Here is a 21,850-nt window from a genome sequence, read left to right on the forward strand (position 1 = left end):
ACAAAGATGCGCGTCGTGAATTTTGAGGTTCTACCGAAGTCTTTTCTGCAAGTTCGTTGATCGATGTTCGTTGAAAACCACGCGAAATTTAATGTGTGAAAGAAAAGTTCCGGGAAGGTACTTAACCTCCAACAAAGCCGCGTAATGTTCTCAAAAACGTTCCTTTCAGTTTTTTAACCGTGAATTAGACTCCCTTGCGTAATTCTTCTCCGTTAAAAATTTCCCTCTTGAAAAGAGACTAAATTTGTCTCTGAAATCCTTGTTCAATAATTTTCGTAGGAAAAAGAGGCTCCTTTGTGTATTTTTTTTAATCCTGAGGGTGCATTGGCACAGCAAAACTTTTAATTAATAACTCCCTTAGCAAAGATGGTAGATTCTAACAACAGAATATTGAAATTTTTATTTCGAAGAGAAAGTAACAGAAATTTGGAGTCTTTGATTTAACAACTAGATCGCGGTTCTTTACACTTAATAAAAACGGTCTGCATCGATCGCAAGTAGTAGAAACAAGTCAAATGTTTAATCGACTGAAAATGATAATGCTGAAATCTCAATTATTTATAAACTCTTTACTACTTGATTTTAATGTAATAAATAAGTAAAGTCTGCAGTCTGACTTGAAGAGTTATAATGAAGTTGCTTTTCTCATTGCAAAATATAGATATATCTATTCAATCATTGCAATTCAACATATTATGCACAATATTCCTCCGATGCTTATTCGTTCGTAACGTATTTATATACAGTCAGGGACAAAAGTAAGTGGACAGGTAGAGAAAAAGGATTGAATGAAATTAGATTATAAATCAATATCTTTTAAAACTGATTGTTGCGTAACAGTACTTGTGAAAATTAATTTATGTAGAACAATGTTTCAAAATGTGGCTAGAATTTTTACGTCTGCTTTTGTACACTCTATTTTTATTGTAGTTTTTTTACTACTGTTTCATGAAGGGATGACAATTATGCAGTGTTGTACAGTTATAAAGTTAAATCAATTTATAGAACAAATAACAGTCGTTTTTGACTCGATATTACACATGAATAGGTTAGGAAGCAAAATTCTCTATACATTTAATCGTCAAGTATTTAATGCTTTTATTTTGGCCAATGAGAAAACCGTGCGTTTCCGGTGTTCTGTTCTGACGGGACGATTCTTTTATTCGTACGCCGTGCATCGAGTAGAAAGGAAAGAACCATCGGTGCCCGATTTCCCACAATTTCTAGCCGCGAACAACCGCCACCATGATCGATTTATCTCCGAGCCGAGTCGTAAGGTCGAAACAGAGCACGGAACACTCGGATGTGGATAGTTCAGAATGTAATCGCCCACAGTGACACGGAAAAGCCAGCTGGCGCGCGTGCGGAATACATATTCTGCGTTCCAATCTTTGCGTTCAGGTCGAAAATACTGTTTATGTTTATGTCGGCGTTGTGTACGCCCGGCATTTCTGGCTGGCTGCGAAAACGACAACACGCGGGGCCACGGTGATTTGGACGATTCTCTTTCGTGCGAAACACGTGCCGCGTTAACGAATCATTAGTCGTCACGGTCCACGAGTGTGCGCGTCTTATTAAGGCCGTGTTCAATCGACCCCAATTGCTCAACTGCCCTTTCAGATCGATTAATTGCATATTCGTCGAGAGATCGTGTTCACGAGAATTGTTCGATACTCGAACGGCTTGAAACTCTGGGTCCTATTCTTCGATCTGGTACGGCCAATTATTTTATTAACTGATATAACAATTTCTATTTATTATCGGCGTAGCAGAACTGTTGTATATAGCTGTTTTGGCGCTGATTTATTTTTTTCGTACATTTCGTGACACCTGTTTAACGCGTTCGCTATCCTTTTGTCGATGCATTACTGGCATTTATTGCATCATCCGTTTCAAATGCTTTCGGAAAATTATTACGGATCTCAACGCAAAATGAAAATATTTTAAGTAAACTGTATTAGATGCTAATTAAATAGATGCGCATATATTTTGTAAATAATTCGAATTCATTGAAAAGAATGGAGAATAATTCTTAGATCTTTTTTAAATGTCAATTTAATTATTTTCTCGTTAATTTATCTATGTTATTTTTATCAAATTAATTTTGTAACGAATGATAATAAATTTTATAATTGCACGAAGCGTTAAAAAGACAACTGAAACAAATTATTGAACTCGGAATGTAATTTCAAATAGGAGCTTTAGTATCTTTCAACCCCTCTGGTAAAAATAGCGTTAATTTTGATCCCAACGGTGAAGATAGCGTGAAAATAAAATTACAAAACAAAAATACTGTTAGATTAAAACATTAGAAGTTGTTTCGTAATCCCTTTGGTAGAAGTAGTATGAAATCAAAATTTTTAAAGATGTCTTTCAACCCGTTTGGTAGAAATCGTGTTAAAATAAAAGTTGAGGTTTTCTGACTCAGTTCTGAAAAATACTGTTAAATTCAAATCATTTTTAGCAGAAATGGTGGAAATAGTAATGACCAACCTCGAACTGAAATCGTCTCTGTTCTTAGAAAAATCTTGGTCGGAAACAGCGTAAAGAACTATTGCACGAGGCATGTACCGGGAGGAAAAGAAACAGTGAGTCAGACTGCAAATAAGATAGAAACTCGACGAGAATAGGAAAAACGGTGAACCAAGGAACGTGACCGTGCAACGATATTTAAATACCACAATAAAGATAAATGTGAGACCAGCGTTAGATACGGGTTTATATTTTACGGTTTCCAAAACGGAAGAGATCCGGAAATTATTACAATTTTTCTAGTCTAATTCGAAGCTATGGAACTATTTCGAAATCTTACGAATAAGACATCTCAACTATGGAGGGTTTTAAAATTTATTTAAAATTTGTTTATTGTGATCAAAGTTTCATTTTCTAGATATTATATTGCAAAAAAGAAATTGCAAATATTTGTTGAAGATTTTTTGAAGATTCAAAATCCAAAATAAAAGCCATTTTAAATAATTATTTATTTAATAAAATAACATAAAATCAAATTTGTCTTTATTGGAATTATCTCTGTTTGGTAAAAATTAGGATTAAATTTATTTAGAATTAAAAGAACAAGAATCAATTATATTCTGTAATATACAAACGACGAATTATCGTCATGCGGACAAATATGTATTAAGATTTTATTTTAAGTCACTCGCGATGTTATTTATGTCGGGAAATGGAAGGGAGCCGTTCTAGGATTACAATGATGTGTTTAGCATTTTATGTTGAGGTTATATCCTTTATTTCTAAAACAGAAAGAAATTACTATTTGAAACGAAGTAAATATGTAGGCGCAGTCGCGAGAAATCGTGTTCGCAAATATTTGTATTTCTTACTTGACGTACGTATACATATATTTGCCCATGCCTCTGAACGTAACGACACGGCGGTTCAATTAAACCCGAGAGCCAAACGAGTCCAAACACCGGTGTAAATCCGATCGCAAACACCGAAGCTCCTGGTTGCTGTTCGTTCCCCGGATTAGCGAGAGACGTCGAGTCACTAAAACGCGTCTACGCCGGTCAAACGTTCCACGATGACGATTTAAACAGGCTCGCGGAACTCCGCGCCATAAATCTGTGCGCGCGCGACTTAGCGGAAGCTGCCACGGATGAAAAGCATAAACACCGGCCGCGGCTCGTCGTAATTGGCCTTAAGCTCCCCCGAAAGTTTCCATTGTTCCGCGAAAGCCGGCCTCTTTGTCCGGGGATTGTTTCGAGCGGGAAGGGACGCGCGCGGTTCCGTCGGCCAGCAGGATAATCTTGAAGGTAAAATTGGTCGGTTCGAAAACGAAGAATGTTATCGATGGTCCCGGAAAACAGTTCGGCCCGCAGGATCAGTGCGCGCGATACTCCTTTGGTGTCAGCTTTCGAAGATAACAGTCCGATAACAGAGAACGCGTAGCATCGCTTTGCCGATACAGGGTGTCCCAAAAGTTGCTCAAAATTGGGAAATGAGAGGTTCTTCGGGTCATTTGAAGCAACTTCTTCCTTTACATTAGCGAGCGAGTTATTAACGAAAAACTGTGACCAATGAGAGGCGAGATCAGATGGCGCGAAGCGACCAACGAGCAGCATTGAGATTCGTTCGCTCATTGACTCGGCCCTCTTGTGCCAGTCAATTGACTTTCGATACCACTTTGACTTTAATACTACAGGGATCAAAAGACACTTCTTAAAATTACAATTTGACATTAATATTATCAGAGGAATTGAAAGATATCCTTTAAAATTTTTCTTCTGCAATAGTTACAAAATAATTTCATTAAAATACGAAAATGAATATAACCTCATTTAAGATTCAAATCTTTGATATTAGGTACTCGTTGTGTTAGGTTATGTGTAAAGAAAGTATTTTTAAATATAAATGATATTATTTACATCCGAATTATTTCAAATGAAAAATTAAACAATCGCATTACCATTTTGCTTATAAAATCAACGGCGGGTATTTCTTTTCTTGAAACAGAAAATATTTACTGCGAGACTTGTTCAACGAAAACAACTCATTTCCTGATATTCGACAAAGAAATATTAGTCTCGTAAGTAATTAAGATTATTATGGTATACCTTTTGCATCTTTGAGAAAATTTCTTTTAGAAAAAGGATTTTAGGGTTTTTTTCTTCAGAAACCAGGATGTAACGGTTTAAGTGGCTCGTCCGGGTTCCGCTAGCGACTTGCTAGGAAACTGAAGGCTTACCGGAGATTGGGCGGAATTGTTTCATCACTTCATTAGTTTGACCTGCGCGAGGTCTTCCGTGTCTCGTTCTTTCGTCTCGGTGGTATTGGACACCTTACCGTTCATCACGGGTTTTGGCGGGATTAGTTCTCGAATTGGCGCAAAAAGGATTCTACTCGCTTTAACCTCTTAGGCACGGCTGGATTTTGCGCAAATAAAGTTTTTCATAACTAAATTACCATTTTTCTTAATATATATTTTTTCCTATATACAGCTATACAGTATTAATTACATATATTCTTTTCTTAGTGTATTGCACATACAAACTTTCACTTTAATCGTTTACTTTAATAATTAATCAAACAATTGTATAAAGCACGAAACATTCACGAAAACCATTACAGTGGCGCGTCGTGCCTAAGACGTTATGTTAACGTTATGTCAAGACGTGTTGATGCATCATGTCAAAAAAGTAGCTGTATATTTATTTATATATTTGTTAACACTTTAAACCAGATAATTTCCTAACATCGTTTTAGCAAGTGTCTCTACTAAATGTAGTTTAAAATATTGCTTACAATTTGATTACATTCATCGAGTGTATTTATAAAAGAGTGTAGTACAAGAAATGTAACTTCGACAAGTACAACCCTCGGAAAAAACTAATCAATTCAGGTTAATCGTTACATTTACTAAATTGTGTAATACTAAAATACTTTCACATTAGAGATGCTTGTAAATTCCGCTAATTTTTTCACGATGTCTATTAAATATATTTTGCCGAGCGTAGTACAAGGCCCATCTTGGACAACAGATACCTGCGCAATGCCTGATGAGAAAGGTCTGAAATTCTCGAAAACATTGTGTCAAAATCTTTAGGTTCGGCAACGACGCGGTCATAAAGCAGTTTAGGTAACAGATGGGATCCTAAGATTCAACTTCGAAGTGGGTCCCAAGGACGCTAACATTTTTCCTTCTGGGAAGTCTTTGTTGACTTTTATCAAATTTTTCTTTACTGTAAGAAAATACTCAAAGACCCAATAAAATTTGGGCCAGATAATCTCAAGTTACAAATTCTGTTTTTTTATTAACTCTTACAGAGGACACTGTCGAAATTTAAAAATGATACCAAATTTTTAATTTAAGAAAGCAGAGGTCCGCTAAAATTTGGGCCCTGGGTCCCAGAATTTTGGGCTCTGGGTCCCCGTCTTTGGGCCCGTTAATATCAAATTGCGATTCCTATTTCGATGTGAATTCTTCATAAAACTGACCGCTAAACTTAGGCCTGAAAATTCGACGATTCGAGACACTTCTGCGGGCCCAGATCTTCGGGACCCGCGCAGGTCATTCTGAACACCCTGAGCACATAAACTGCAGAGAGGGTGTTATCTCCAGGTTCGAGGAACTGGCGACGAGCCACTGTGTGCCTAGGAGATCCGAAGTTTGTCAAAGATAGCGCTGTTTCCTTAAAATCGTGTCTCGGACGGAGCTGCGTGGGTCCGCGCACCGCGGTGTCTGGCAAACGGCCCTTAAAACTCCATTCGTTTCACTCCACGAGCGGCGACGTCCGAGCGCGTTTAAGATGAAATTGACCCGCGCGGAGAGGTCCCGGATTCCATCGTCTCGCAGACGTTACTCGAACGAGAGATAAACCTCTATTTCTTCTTCGATCCCAGGCCCGGCGTTCAATGAACGCTGAGTAACCGTTCTGAATTCCACTTTGTCGTTACTCATCGATTTCTTGGTAATCGAGCGGCAAGGAGCGATCGGAGAACTATTTGAACTTCCACGAGGCGTTTGGAAACGTCTAACCTGCTTCATCGAGCTCGTTTTACGGATTGAAGAGTTCATAGAGTCGCTGAAATCGAGAGTTTTAAGGAAGACACTTGCAGGAAGCTGTTACTGGATGTTTCAAAATTCATGTGTCATTTTGAAAGCGTTTGTTTTATAACGTATATCGTCTTAATGGACATTTATAAGTTTATACGCTTTTAATAAGTACAGGTTGTTTCATAACTTGAGAACGACTTAAAGAACTGTTACTACAGGGTGTTCCATAATATATGAACTACTCTTACAATGTCGATCCTGCGAAATAAACTCTTTTCTTTATACTGAAAATAATGCATACTTTGAAGCCATCTGAAGAAGTCACGTCCTCCTACAGGTTGTTTCATAGCACTTATACAATTTTGAAAAGACCAACAGATTAAACAATTACAGAACAGAACAAAGTCTTCCTCTCCTTCTTACGATTGAAGTAATTCTAACTTTAAAGTCGTCTAAAAATCTAGAGACACCGAGCCTCTCGTACAGGGTGTTTCATAATGACCTAACCTTGACATAACCTTAAAAACTGCCGAGCGAGACTCAAACTTGACGCGGATTTGCAATGAAACGAGAACGGCCAACAACATTTGAAGAATGGAAAAAAAAGCGAGGAAGAACTAACAGAGGCTTGGAAGATAGTTTAAGAACAAGGTACATTTTGCCAGCAATCTTGTCACTGTTACGTGTCGTTGGCGCGATGCGAGGCGCAGTTTGAAGGATCGATTAAACAGACGTTAAACAACGCGTGAGATACAAGCGGCTCCTCTAGCCGGCGAGCAGAGGAGCTGTTAACCCCGTTCAGAACGCGTCACGCTTAGAGAGCGTTAAAGGCACAGCAGCACGTTTTACGCCGGGCTGGTCCCGGGCCGACCCGACCTGGAACTGGTTTGTCCAGAATGGAAATCTCTCTCTCTCTCTCTCTCTCTGTGTGTGTGTGTGTGTTCGCGGACTGTGGCCGAACCTTCGATCTACCGTGGCCCGAACTCACGGTTTTGACCGCCCCGAAATCACTCGTTCCGCAATACTAATTAAATGGTAGCTCGGCTAAACCCGTTAACCGGGCAACACCACTTAGACCCTTCGCCCCACCGTTTCTTTTGATCACTCTTTTCTTTCTACGGTCGCTTGTTCAACGATCTTTAAAAATTATCTGGTTAGTAATTGTCCCTGAGATCTGTTAGAATTTGTTGGCTCGTTTGTAGATTTGCTTTTTTTTAAAGAATTCGTTTTATAAGGTCGTTAAAAAACACTTTATTTGGTCGATAAAAAGGCGGGAATTCTACGAGCATCAAATTTCAAAGGTAGCATGATAACGGTCTGTTTGCTTTTCTTGCTCTAGGTATTATTGTTGCAAGAATCTCAGTAATCCAGGGAACTGTGATTTGTAATTGTATCATCAATGGACAGCTGAAATTTTTTCTGTTAAAACGAGTCCAAACACGACGTAGATCGAAATAGTTGATCAAAATAAAAAAATCTTTGTAAAATCAAAATTACTTTTGGCTTTTATAATTTTAATCTTTATAATTACATCACCAATTGATAACTGAGATTTTTCTCATTAAAATGAGTCCAAACATGGCGATAATCGGACTAGTACTCTAGATTGAATCAAAATCAAAATTATTTTTGACTTGCATTAAATTTGTAAAACTAGTCCGATTTGTATCGTGTTTGGAGTCATTTTCATCTTAGGAATCTTAGCAATCCACTGGTACTAGATTGAAAAAGGAAATACAAAGTTACAAAATTTGAGACTGTTGTTATCGCATAATTGTTTGTTACGATGGTAGTAGAAAATAGGAGAAATTTAAACATTCAAAAAAATCGTCATTTTTCTAGAGAATAAAGGAAACAGCTCAGCGATCGAATAATTCGAATTTTGCACTTTTACTGTCAAACAAGTTGACCCAAAATTTGCTACAAATTAAAGTAGTTTAATGAAATAGGAAATCGTAGACATATGACAGGAAGTAATCTCGACTTTCTTGCATTTCGATGAATGATCTTATCTAGTCTTCATATTTATTACGTTGAATTCATTACTTCTTAAATATGGACAAATAATTCTAACGTATCTTTTGTGCTTTTTCTGAATCAATTTGATTAAACATTCAAGTGAACAAACATTAGCTGACAAAAATGATTAACTAGGAAACAAGGAACGAACCAATTAGCCGATTGCCGATGACCGCAGCATGTCGAAACCGCGCTGTCCGCAATAAAAACGGTGAAACGAGGCGGTATCGCGTTAATAGATTCCACTCGAAATTCCGAAAAGCCTGGCCACGCTCGGGCAATATTGACCGAGCAATCGCAGATAGCGGGAAGAAAAATATTGGCGGTAAATATTGACGGTTGGGCGGACGCGGGCGGGGGATTTCGAATCGCAAGGGCCTCCTCTTTTCGAGCTGTCGGATGCGTGCGGACGCAGCTCACGCGCGCAGATACTTGTCGCGCGAAACAGTGGTTTATGGCGCGGTGCGTGGCTGCTACGATGCAACGCGTTCCGAATCAAATGCAACACGCGTCCCTTTTTCTCTCGGCGTCGCGCGCGTGCAGTTTCACGCGCCGTACATCGACGTGGCACGCATCCTCTCCGCGCGACGGCGGACACTGGTCTGGGAACCCGTCTTTCGTGGACAAAAGTCAATTTTTCGAATTTATCACATTTATTACATTTATAATCCTTCAATTTCAAGTAAAATTGTACAACTTCGGAAAAAGCTTTTTAAAAAATGGCTAAAATTGACAGACATAAGATTTATTTCGTATGAAAGTATAATAAAATCTGAAAAACTCTATGCAAATGTCAAGTGCAACTCTCTGCAACTTTGAAAGTAATGCGAATTTTAAAAACACAATGATCTATTCAGTCTTATTTTCAACAATTTTATGAACATTCTCAATAATCTGACAACAAAATGTTCCAAACAGAATTTGAACAGTGTTCAGTTTTCTACAAATTTCCAAAAAGAATTTATTTTTCTAAAAAATATAAGCCATCTTGTTTTTCGAAATTTTAAGATTTAATTGATTTGATAATATTCTAGCTTGCGTCGAAACGAATCCATCGATCTACCATAACCTAAAACCTTGACACAACGCTGAAATCATTTTGGCCGCACAAAGTGAGTTTTGAGAGACCACAGTGCAGCGGCCGTGAGCGTTTATCCGTGATTCATGAAACACCTACATGCTTCCGGAATCCCGTCAGATCTCTGACTAAAAGCAACGCATTGAAATCATTTCGCCGTTCAAAACGAATCTCCTTTGTCCCGATCGATGGCATTGCCTCTTCACCGCGGGTTACTTTGCTATACTGACGAAGCGTCTGTGAATAGACCACCGATGATTATGCTAATAGTCAAGGAGAGGACTTAGCGACGATCCGTTCTGAAGGAACGTGATTTCTCCGTTAATAATAATTTCGCTGCTATTACCGTTGTGCAATTTAGAGGACAATAGTCTTTGCTTGGAGCAAATCATTTGCTTTTGCAGTGACGAGAAGAATACGAATTTTTTATGTAAAAAGTCAATTATCCGCGTCATTTTAAAGAATCGGAAAAGATACGACATCATCATTGATCTCTTTCTGTTTTCACTGTTGACATTTGATTTATTCATTTTTGTTAATAATGCATCGAATTTACTGTTTAATTAGCAAGATTTATCGTTATCTTGTAATTGCTTAATAGTGTTTTATTTGAATAAGCTCGTTGGCAAATAAAAGGAAATGTCGCTGAATTATTATATATAAAAATATTACACTTGTTTTACTAGAGAACTGAGTAACATTTTAACTTATTCTCATTTTACTAATTTTGTCAGTGAAGAAAAGAAAGTTGCACAGAATTTAAACATTTCAATCATGAATCGCATAAAATACAAGATTCGCAATGGCATTGTTAATGGACAGCAGAGATTTTCCAATTAAAATGAGTCCAAACACGACGTCAATCGGACCAATTTCTCAGACCTACCGAAAATCGAGATTACTTTTTTATTACTTAAATTAAATTTGTAAAATTAATCCGACTTATACGTGTTTGAGTTTATTTCTATTTGACATTGAAACTTTTCTACGATGATAACATTGCAGAAATATATAAAACAAGATAAAACGTACCATTCTAACCTATCACACCAAGTTTATCAATAAACAAAACAAAGTTTTCCAGAATTTTAACTAAACGTACTTTCGATTTCTACAATTAGATCTTCAGTTATTATAAAAATTATTAATTAGAGTTTAAGTTAAAGTATTAAATTACGAAACAATTTAATAATAAAATGTATTGAGAAAGAAGTTTTTGAATTATTAAAATTAATTCTTTTACCTTTTCTTATCAGGGTTAATTGATTTAAAACTATACTTTAAAATAAAAACCGAATCGCGTCGACCTTGTTGTCATTGCTCATGCACAGTATCGACTCGTCGGACACGTGTAGCTCCTTAAAAGTTATCCGACCGACCGGTAGAGCGACGTTCGCGGAACCGAGGATTATACCATCTCTCTCACTCTCTCGATCACGTGAACGTCTTTGTGACTCCTAGTCGAGATCCTGACGGGCTGGGATTTTTTCCGCCACGAGATCACGTCGGCATTTTCACCTTTCACTCGAGTGCCCTTCACTCGACGATATCATTGCTCCGCGTTACGCGAGATCGATTCACGGTCTCCTCCGAGTTGTCTGCGACACGGGTATATTTTTCAGCGCTGCCATAACTCTCGGAACCTACTCTCGCTATAAACTCGTCCACGACGATCCGGCATATAAAGCCCACATATTTTTGAAACCGGTTGAGAGTGGCTCCGCCTCGACGAAAATTTTCTCGTTTTCTCCGTGAACTTCGCAATGGCAGCAATGTTCTATTAAATTTGTAAGTCGGTCGTAAAATTCTTTCGTAACAGACTTCGTTTTCGGATCGATGAAAGTAAATAAACACAGCAAGCGAAAGCGAGATGGACGCGAAGCCCGTTGAGCAGAGACGGTCGCGACTCGTCGTTTACATGGATATCGCGAACAATAAACGTGCGATTAGAAAATTTCGTTTCCGGTAATTATAACCATGCATTTATAATTGTGTCATTAATAGATAGTTGAGATTTTTCTCATTAAAAGGAGTCTAAACACGACGTCAATCAAATTAATCGATCAAAATCATAATTAGTCAAATCATAATTAGTTAAATCATAGTTTTATGAAGTAAAAATTATTTAATCAAAATTACATTAATTCGGTAGAATTAGTCCGACAAATATCGTGTTTGGACTCATTTTCATCGTAAGAATCTCAGCAATCTAGTGGAACTAAAATAAAAGAGTAAAGACAAAAATTATGAAATTTAATATTGTTATTATGCCATAATTAATTCGTACGTTTGTTGTTATCTCTATATCATGTCAATTTTCATCGACACAGTCAATTGCATTACAAATTTAACAGATTTTCAAATTCCAAGCGAGCCATACCGACACCATAGTAGCCCACGTGGTCATAGTACGTTGACCCGGCGGTCATCGGGCGGCGAATCGTTATGGGTGGTACAGGAATAATGAAACGAGTTAACGGTGTCCGAAGCGAGGTACACGCGTAGGCAACGCGTGGACGTTTCTCCGAGAGAGTCGGATCGTGTATGGATCGAGGATTTACAGTTAGGCGTGTTACGTTCGCGGTGACCACAGCTGAGGACACGCCGTCTTGGATCGTGCAGGAAGGCGGCGACGATCGATCGCGTTTCATCGCGGCCGCGTCGGATCAACCGCTCCCCCGGGACCCGGAAAGGTCGAGTTGCTTTTCTAGAAGACGGTTTGCCAGGAGAATACTCGTTGGCCTCATCGGCTGTCGGCGTGCGAACTATCGGCTCCCAAAGGCGACAGATGCTGGTTTCACGATGTCGAGACACAACGGGCACCTCGGGCGCTCTCGGCGCGCGCGACCAACTTCGCGGGAACACGGGAAAACTCTTTCAGCCATGAAATTATTCGGTAAACACACCGTCTCTTCAGGACAAACTTCTCTCGGTGTATTGCTTTCGATCGTGCTCGCTCGCTTGCCTACCCGTTTTCCCGATGATACTCCCGACGCCTATTCACTCTCTCCCTTTTTCGCGCGGGTGTGTGCACACTTTCTTTTTCTTTCTCGCTCGCCCCCTCCCTCCGTCCGGCTGTCACCCGGCTTTTTAAATTTCCTGCCTCGAATGGGACAAGAGAGCAGAACGATGCAGTAATACCCCGAGGAGAGGCTTTCCTCTGGAAGCCAAAAGCTGAGAAGTAACCGCAATATAGACTAAGGGTCCCAATTACAGAGTTTGTCCGTAATACCGTCTCATTTATTTTAACGATGGTCGCAATAATGTGACAATGAAATATAAACAACAAAATTACATTTCATACTGGTATTTTGGCAGAGACGTCTTTAAGACGTGTCGAATGTCCGACGAACGTCTTGGAGACGTCTCGAATATCCTACGAACGTCTTGGAGACGTCTCCAATGTCGTACGAAAGTCCTAGAGACGTCTCCAATGTCGTACGAACGTCCTAGAGACGTCCTAGAAACATCTTATGTTACAAATCAAGACGTCTTTTAGACATCTTCGATACATTTTTGAGACGTCTAAAAGACATCTTATAGACTTTTATGAATATTTTATAGATTTCGTTAAGACGTTTTTAGGCCGGTATGGGTCGTTTGTGGACCATTTGTAGGACATGAATTTTACATTAAAATTAATATTAAAAATGTAATTATTATATTAATTAATTTAATACATAATATTATTATAATATATTATTACAATAATGTATTTATTATATAATTGTATACTTTTGCAAGCACTCCGCCTTTTTTTCTGTTGAAAAGCTAGTCCTTTTTTGGTAGAGAACAAACTAATCTTCTTCACAAAAGTACCATTATATTCTTCATAATGATGCAACTGTTATCTCCACGATAGAGTCACCTTGACATAACCTCTATCTCTAGGAAAGAGAGATTATTTTCGCCGTGAAATATATTCAACTTTTGTGTGAAAAATAGCAGTGCTATTTCCCTACGAATAAGCAGGGTTTCTAAACTGTTATCTTATTTATGTTATTTAATTTTACTTTATATTATTTGATAAATTATTTATTATTATTATTTAATAAATTTCACTTGTCCCAAGTGAAAATATTACGTACTACTTTTCTTTACATATAAAGGGATGAACATCGATTCGAATAAAATGAGATCTTTTACTTCATTCTCTTCCATCGTCGATCGGCTACAAAACTAACACAAATGAGTGTAACTTAACAAAACTTTTTCGTAAACTTACTTAGAATGTCACTTGTCGAAATATATATGTACATAAATCACATGGTATCAAACATACAGATATAGGGCACTGAAGCCGGTTGTTTTCAAGCCTAATTAACCCTTTGCACTCGAGTGACGTCTTCGAGGCGACGCTAAAAATTGCTGCACTATTTTCAAGACAATGTTTACATTATGATATTTGTCCGCACTCGATAAATTGTCAAATAATAAAAGTCTTCTACAAGCATACACGTCCAATTTCATATGAATTAAATGAAAACAATCGTACCGAACGAAAATACTGTAGATTAAAACAAATGTCTTCATTTCGGAATTAAAAAGTCTCGAGTTCAAAGGGTTAACTTTATATTTATCGAACAAGACGTCCAATTCTTTTTATTAAAAAATAAACAGAGTGAGGGAATAATAAGTAATAATTCACTCACGGTCTACCTTTGGGTCACGCACGACTTCGAGGAACCTAAGCAACGATCCCAGGTCACCCATAACCTCGACATAACCTAAAAATCTGTTTCATGCATTCTATTTATTTTTGTCGTATTTTACGGCTCTTAAACCATTCTCCCTCTCATACTCGGAAAAACTCTACAGTATGGTGAGATTTTAATTATCTTGCCATAAGTTGCTATAACCTCAGAATCGATGAGTTTTCCAGCCCCTTTTTTCCATCAGCTTTTCTCACCCTTAGAAGTTGCAGAGTACGCTACCATAGTTTGATCACCTATTTCTTGTACACCCTGCACAACGTTCTCATTTTTACTGACATACCACACCGCTGAACATAACCTCGACGAGCGCTGTGACAAAAAAAGATCCTCCCACTCGAAATTGATTCGGCCGTCCCTCTTCCCGTAGGTAAAGATTTGTTTTCCTCGGGGCGGCCAGCGCAGCGCGGCCGCAGGAAATCGAAAGTCAGGATACGGCAGGAAGCAGGCGAGAATATCCATTATCATCGCGTGTCGGGATATCATGGCAGGCATAAGGTCAGCTAATTTCGCTGCGGAGATAGCCGCGGAGCCCCATGGAATCTAATTAATCAAGGTCAACGGTCGTGTGCAGCCTGTGCGAGCGCTCATGAAAATGCATGAGCGCTGCCGCTCGCCGTCGCTCGCCGCCCTCCGGCTCGCCTCGATGAACGTTTAATAAAGTTTTCTTGCGGGAGAACGCGCGCGCGGGAATAATTCACGGGACACGCAGAAGGCGCCGCGCGCGCGCGCGCGTAAATACGTTCCGCCCGGCGACCGACTGGCATTTTAGGAGAGCCGCTTCGTCATTTCTATCGGCCCCGCTGACCCCTGCCGATCGCCTATCCGACGACCAGGTATTCCCTCGATCCTCAGAGACTTTCGTTCTGCGAAGGAAACCACGCCGCATCGCCGGAATCGATTCGAGGCTCGAGCGCGCATAAATTACACCCACGCTCGGCCGCCTTTAACCCGCGACTACCCTCGCCGCGGGTCACTCGACACCGTTGGCCGCCGTGAAACCGATTCGAGTCGAGTCGAGTTTCAACCTCCTACGTGCAACTATTTCACAGGCTTTTTAACTTTGTCCGAGCATCCGACGATATCCCAGGACGACTCGCGGTCTGTACTTCCGAAAACCAAAGAAGATTTTATAGAAATTTTACAAAATGCTTCGAAATTATTGTTCATTTAAATTGGATCTGCAAAATAGAAGCTTTGAAATTGCATCCGTGATGGATAGCTGAGATTTTTCCCTTTAAAACAAGTCTAAACACGACGACAATCGGAATAGTTGATTAAAATCGAAATTATCTTTGTAAAGTCAAAATTACATTCGACTTTTATAATTTCTTTTGAAAAGTCAAAATTATTGTCGACCTTTATAATTGCATCACCAATGGATAGCTAAGATTTTTCTCATTAAAATGAGTCCAAACACAACGATAATCGAACTAGTACCCTAAACTGAATTAAGATCAAAATTATTTTTGGAAAATTGAAAATTATTTTCGACTTACATTAAGTCTGTAAAATTAGTCAGATTTATATCGTGTTTTGACTCATTCTCATCGTAAGAATCTCAGCAATCCAATGAAACTAAATTCACCACTGAAATATTTCAACCATAAAAACATTGCAAATGCATTTTATACAAGATTTAACGAGCAACTATTTCACGGACTGTGCTTTCGAATACTGGTCGTACCAGAATTCATCGAGCTTTTACAAACTGCTTCATTTCACGTGAGAACAATGTTTGCCAAAAGGGTTTTTTGCGACTCAAAGCCTTTAAAATTTTGCGGGAAATTTTTTTACCGTTTTTGGTGTCAACAATTTTATATAAAAAAATAAACAAAATAAAAAGATAAAAATGTGATGTATTTCAGAAATAAACCAAATAGGATAAAAAAATATACAATCACAATGACACGAATAAGAAGAATAAAAACATTTATATATTACAAAATAAACAAAACAAAAGAATAAGAAAATTGAGCAAATCATATTCGATGAATATAAAATGACTTATGTCCGAAGAGAAACCAAAGGCACAGTAACCGGGAACAGTGCTCTAATTTACTGAAATTTGAAACATGATCTGCAAGAACTTGAGCGCGAAGCTTGAGCGTCGCGGATCCTTTGTGCAACGATATCCGGCGAGGCTAGGATAATCTTCGCGTGAGAAGCGTGTTCCGCGAGGGAGAAATCGCGGTTTGCAACGCGGCGGCAGAAGGTGAAAAAAAGCGTTCGTTAGGTTATCGAATATCGGGAGGCAGTCTGCGTGCGTCTGGAAAGCGAGACGAGGGAACTCGGCTGGCTGGCTGGTTGGCTGGCTGGTGGCGGCTAGTAATCCGTAAATGCCGAGGTCGCGATCGTTCGACCACGTCGAGACGGGAGGAAAGCGAAAATTCCTCGGGTTTATCCCGGTTCACAGGGCTGGCTACCAGGGAATTCCTTTATAGGCTGCGCTCTTCGACGCAAGACGAGTCTCGGACGATTCATCCAAGACGTCGAATTAGAGCTGTGACTATCAATGTACATATGTAGTGCGCAACAGGCCAAGAACCTTATTTTACTGGCCATAATCAGTTTTTAATCATTTCTCTTGATCTCAGGTATGATATTACGAAGTCAAAACTATCGAATTTATTGTAAAAGAAAGTTTTCTTGAAATTTTGTTTATATTTATATTCAGAGAAGTCTGAATATTGACTAACTTTTATTTAAAACGATTTTATGGCAGATTCGACCAAAAGGTTAGTTAATTCTTTAAACAAATATTCAGAACAAAACATGTTTAGAAAAAGGAATTATTTAAGCTTATCGGAGACTTTGAAAGTACGGCGGGCCAGGAATCCGATTTTAATGGCCATAATTCGTTTAACATTATTTCTTAAATGACGATCGCACTATAGTAGCTCGTTGAATTTGTTTTGATTTCAGATATACAATATTACGATAACAAGAATATATGTATATAGAAACATATAAAACAAATGAAATGATCTTGAATTTTCTATAAAAAATATTTTTCGAAAGTTTGTCTACACTGAAATTTGGAGAAGCATGAATGTTGATTACATAATAGTAATCATTATAATAATAATAATAAAGTAATAATAATAAAATAGTAATAATGAAATAATAATAATAAAAATAAATAATTACTCTTAATATTTATACTGAGGTGGTAGGGGGTCAATAACCACTCTTCTATCACACTCTGCGTGTTCAAAACGAAACTTTATTCTTTTTAATTAACGCGTGTAAGGACCGGACTCGACGCGAGCTGACGACCAAGTGACCGAGCTTTTCGCCCGCGTTTTTCGGATTCGCGTCCGATCGACTCTTGGTTAAGAAACGCCGATCGGACGCCTCGTGCCTCCGGTGCGTATGCCCTCGCCGGGTCTCCGACCGCACGTATAGTAAAATGCTACAATGTTGCACGGCAAGAGAGTTTGTTGCAGTTCTACGGCTGCTACAATACAATTAATAACTTAGTTGTTTTCGCTGATACAAACAATTATGCCAGAACTACTTTGTTTAGTTCAAAGGTAAGAATATTATGATTCATGTTGAGGACATTTATTTCAAGTATTGGAGACTATCGCTATTTTTGAAAAGTCATTTAAAAGTCACGATGTCAAAGTTCGTGAAATTCGTCTTTACTTGAACCACTGTGCTGCGTTACTTAGAATAAAGGTTAATGTGCATAAAACAGCCAACCAATAAAATTAACGACGATGCCTCGATGTGCATGCTAAAATAAAAATCCTGTGCATTCAAAGGAAAATATAACGCCAAAAATCATTTTGTCCGGCTAGAAACATATTCTAGACCGCCGTGTTTCAATGCATATTTCTGCCATTCTGCTAAATCACAGTTGAATAGTATTCAAGAGAGTCTAAGGATCATTGTTTCTAATATGGAATTTACAATTCACGATGCATCTTGATGAATAATTTAATAACGGGAAAGAAAATAACGATACTTCAACGATATTGTCGATATATCGTTCGAACTTCGATTCGAAACGAAGTCGAAGCTCGCATTCGTGTCAAGAACAACTATACCTCGCGGCTTTTTCTCGTCGACGCCGATTTCCGAGCCGATCGAGCGAGGCCAACCTATTCGCCGATTTCACTCGATTACGCTTTCTAATAATCGCCGCGCAGCTACTATTTCATTGCCTCGATGCGGAATCCTCAGCTTCGTCGCGTGACTATGCGAATGTAAAAAAAAAGAACCTCGATTATTAGAACTAAAGAACTGAGATTGAAAAAGCAAAAGAGTGTTTGGATAATCGAACAATTAACCCTTTGCAAAGCGCTAAAACGGCTTTGAGTGGAAAGGGATAATTAGTCGCAATACTGGATTTTGATTAATTAATTTATCTATAAAATTTCTTTGAATTTTTTGTCATATATTTTTTTAGACTTTTTATATATAAATATAAAAATATTATATATAAATATATTAATACGAGAGAATTTATAAACAACAATATTTATTACGCAAATCAGTAAAATTTGGTGCCATCATTTTATTAAATAATTATATAATTACCGAACATTAATGCTTCCCCGACTAGTTCGGATAATCGAGACTCTATCGACTTCTATCGCTTTCAAATTATTAATATTCTTAATATAAGAAATAAATGTGGAATGATAAGGAGATTGTTCAATAATGAAAGTAATATTTAACCGAAGTGCTTAGATTACAAATGCACCGACTTATACAATAAATATTGTTATGCATAAAACGTTTTAAATTGGCTCGTTGAAAGTATACGATATATTGAAATAATAAAAATATATTACGTTCGAATAATAGAGGTTATACTGTAAGCAGTCTTGTACCGTCTTGTTGAGGTTATACTGTACAGTCCTGTACAGCAGTAGGTAGAAAATGCTTTGAAAGATTTTTACAGTTTAGCAAATTGATCTGTCCGTTGCTACCGTAAATGCATAAAAGATAATCGATGCGATAAAAATAAATCTATTATAGAGATGTAGATCTACGATTCCAGAACAGCGGTATAAAAGATGACGGATCGATCTGGCAAGATGCGCGTGGTTCTGCGAAGTGATATTTGCATCATCGTGCACGTCACCCGACGAGAATACTTGCGTGGAAACGTTCGCTTTCACACTTTTTTTTCTTTTAAATTGTTGATATTATAAAAAGAATTATAATAGGAACATTACAACAAGAAAGTGCATACAATTCGCAGACTAGTTATGATTATAGGTTAGGTAATGTCAAGGCTTGGTTTTGATCGTCTAATAACAATAACGAGATAATAATGACAATAATAATAGGTTTGTGTTGAGTCGGAGAGACCAATAACAGTTTTTCATTTGTGACATGATTTCCTAGAAAAATAAATTTGGATTTATAAGCAAATTAATGCAGAAATATGTTTTGTACAATAGAAAAAAATCTATTGAAATGACAGAAATTTTATGCATCACAGAAATGTATAAAAGTATTTTTTAAATTTCCGTCGAGAAAGTTGAAAAAGAAACACTTATTACGTTTTAAACGTTTTACTAATGAAAAAGTTATAAAACATTGCCGAATTCAGATGTTCTAAGGACACGAAGCAGATCTGTCAGTGACCGGTGATGATCACGGCCGGCTCCCGTCGACGCCGGTAATCGTCGGGTATTGGGTTCCCGATTTTAAGTTGCAGACCGGAATCCGGCGTGACCGCGAGACGGCGGTTTTTGAACGGGCCGAGGCGAGGCCCGACCACAGCCCGCACCGATCTTCTCCGCGCGAATTGCTCGTGTCGAGTTACGGATATCGGGAACAGGTTTCGGATCGCGTGAAACGCGACTACTTCGTTTGGTTCCTATATATGTATTCGGTTCACCGATCCTCTATGCTTTTCCCTTCGAAATCTCTATTGAGCTGTTTCCTCGCTAGCCGTCGGAAAACATCTAAATTCCTTGGTGCACGTTCGTTGCTCGCTACCAAGCGAAAAAAATTAACTGAAGAAAATTTCGTTTACAGTAATTATCATCCTAGCTTTGTCGTTCCAGTATCAATGGATAGCTGAGATTCTGCTGATTAAAATGAGTCCAAACACGGTAGACCTTGTACAACGTTTATTATACCGGGTGGGTCACATAATTACCAACTTCATGTTGCGTGTCATGAAAAATTCTGAAATATATGGTTTCAAATCCAACTTTACAAGTTCTCCCAAGTTTTCGAGTAAGGTCAAGTAATATTAAGTATTCGAGTTTCGTGACACACCCGGTATAATAATAAATTCATCGGTAAATATAGTCCCATTTCCATTGTGCTTGGACTTGTTTCAATCAGAAAAATCTCAGCTGTTCATTGCCGCTATAATTTCAAATGTAAGACAATTGTCAAAAAATTTCTTTTATTTTCGAATCTTTTGTGAATTGTAATTAGTTGAAAGTTGGAACTGGGGCAGTTTTATATGTGCAACGACTCCTTACTTCGCCAGAATTCGTACTCGTTTCTGGATCACAGTCAACCAAAGCAGACATGCACATTCGAGAAACGCGGCTCGTTTCGAGAACTGCATGAACGAACCGGTGTCTGAGCACTTGGTCGCTCGTAAATGTTCCGCGAACAACAGGCGCGAGACTGCATTTCCCGCGAAGTTTCGCGGCAGGAAACTTTGGATCGTATCATCCCGTGACACGTCGCCCTGTGTGCTTCACCATGGAAACAACGGGTCTCTGCGATTCCCGTGGAATTTATAAGCGGGCTGCGACGACAGCCGTGCACAGGAATCGATAATTACAGCCGGCCGGTGATTTACGCGGCCTCGTGGCCGAGCTAATGAAGGATAATGTCGACGGCAAACTAAAGAGTTAAGTACCCTCGAGATTTACGCCCGTTCTGCGCCCGCGGTTGCGCCAACACTTTTTCTCTGCCGCGCGCGCGCGTTTGCGTTTTCAATTGCCAACTTCCAATCGAGGGCGATAGTCGATCCGCGGAGAATTTGCGGCGAAATATCTCGTTCATTCCCGTCGTAATTCTCAATTTGAATAGCAGAATGCTGCGTTAATTGACCCTCCAGAAAAAGAGTTGCGCGAGGCGCGCCGAGATAATAGTTTTTTTTTTTCAATTTTCACGTGCAATTTGAATCGACACGTTTGCGCTTTGTTCCCAAAAGGCCACTTCGATCGGACCTAACCTATAGTTATAAAAGTCAGGAAATTCAACGTATCGCGTATGTTCGAGTAAAATTTGATATTTCAACGAGTATGTCTTCTGAAGTTACGAATATATATGGGGTGTGCTAAAAGTGATTTCAAATCGGTAAATATGGAGTTCCTGAGGTCATTTAATGTAACTTTTTCCTTTACAGGAATTTTCTCCGAGGCATCGTTTACGAGTTATTAACAAAAAAAAAACAGTGCCCAATAAGAGACGGGCTTGACCGCGTCATGCTAGCTGATCTCGCCTCTCATTGGTCACTGTTTTTCGTCAATAACTCACAAACAATGCCGCGGAGTTTTGGAGCACCCTGTATACTATAGCGAAAAATAT

At 38.6% G+C, this 21,850-nt stretch overlaps 2 protein-coding genes across 6 annotated transcripts in view; one reads left to right on the top strand and one right to left on the bottom strand.

Annotated features, from left to right (window-relative positions):
• Positions 1 to 21,850, bottom strand: part of Spg (dedicator of cytokinesis spg) — a 135,477-nt gene that overhangs the window by 46,362 nt on the left and 67,265 nt on the right. The window lies entirely within an intron of this gene.
• The window catches only part of Inx3 (innexin 3), a 47,977-nt gene that overhangs the window by 1,027 nt on the left and 25,100 nt on the right, over positions 1 to 21,850 (top strand). The window lies entirely within an intron of this gene.

The sequence above is a fragment of the Augochlora pura genome, chromosome 11, assembly GCF_028453695.1.
Source record: "Augochlora pura isolate Apur16 chromosome 11, APUR_v2.2.1, whole genome shotgun sequence".
Classification (NCBI taxonomy): domain Eukaryota; kingdom Metazoa; phylum Arthropoda; class Insecta; order Hymenoptera; family Halictidae; genus Augochlora; species Augochlora pura.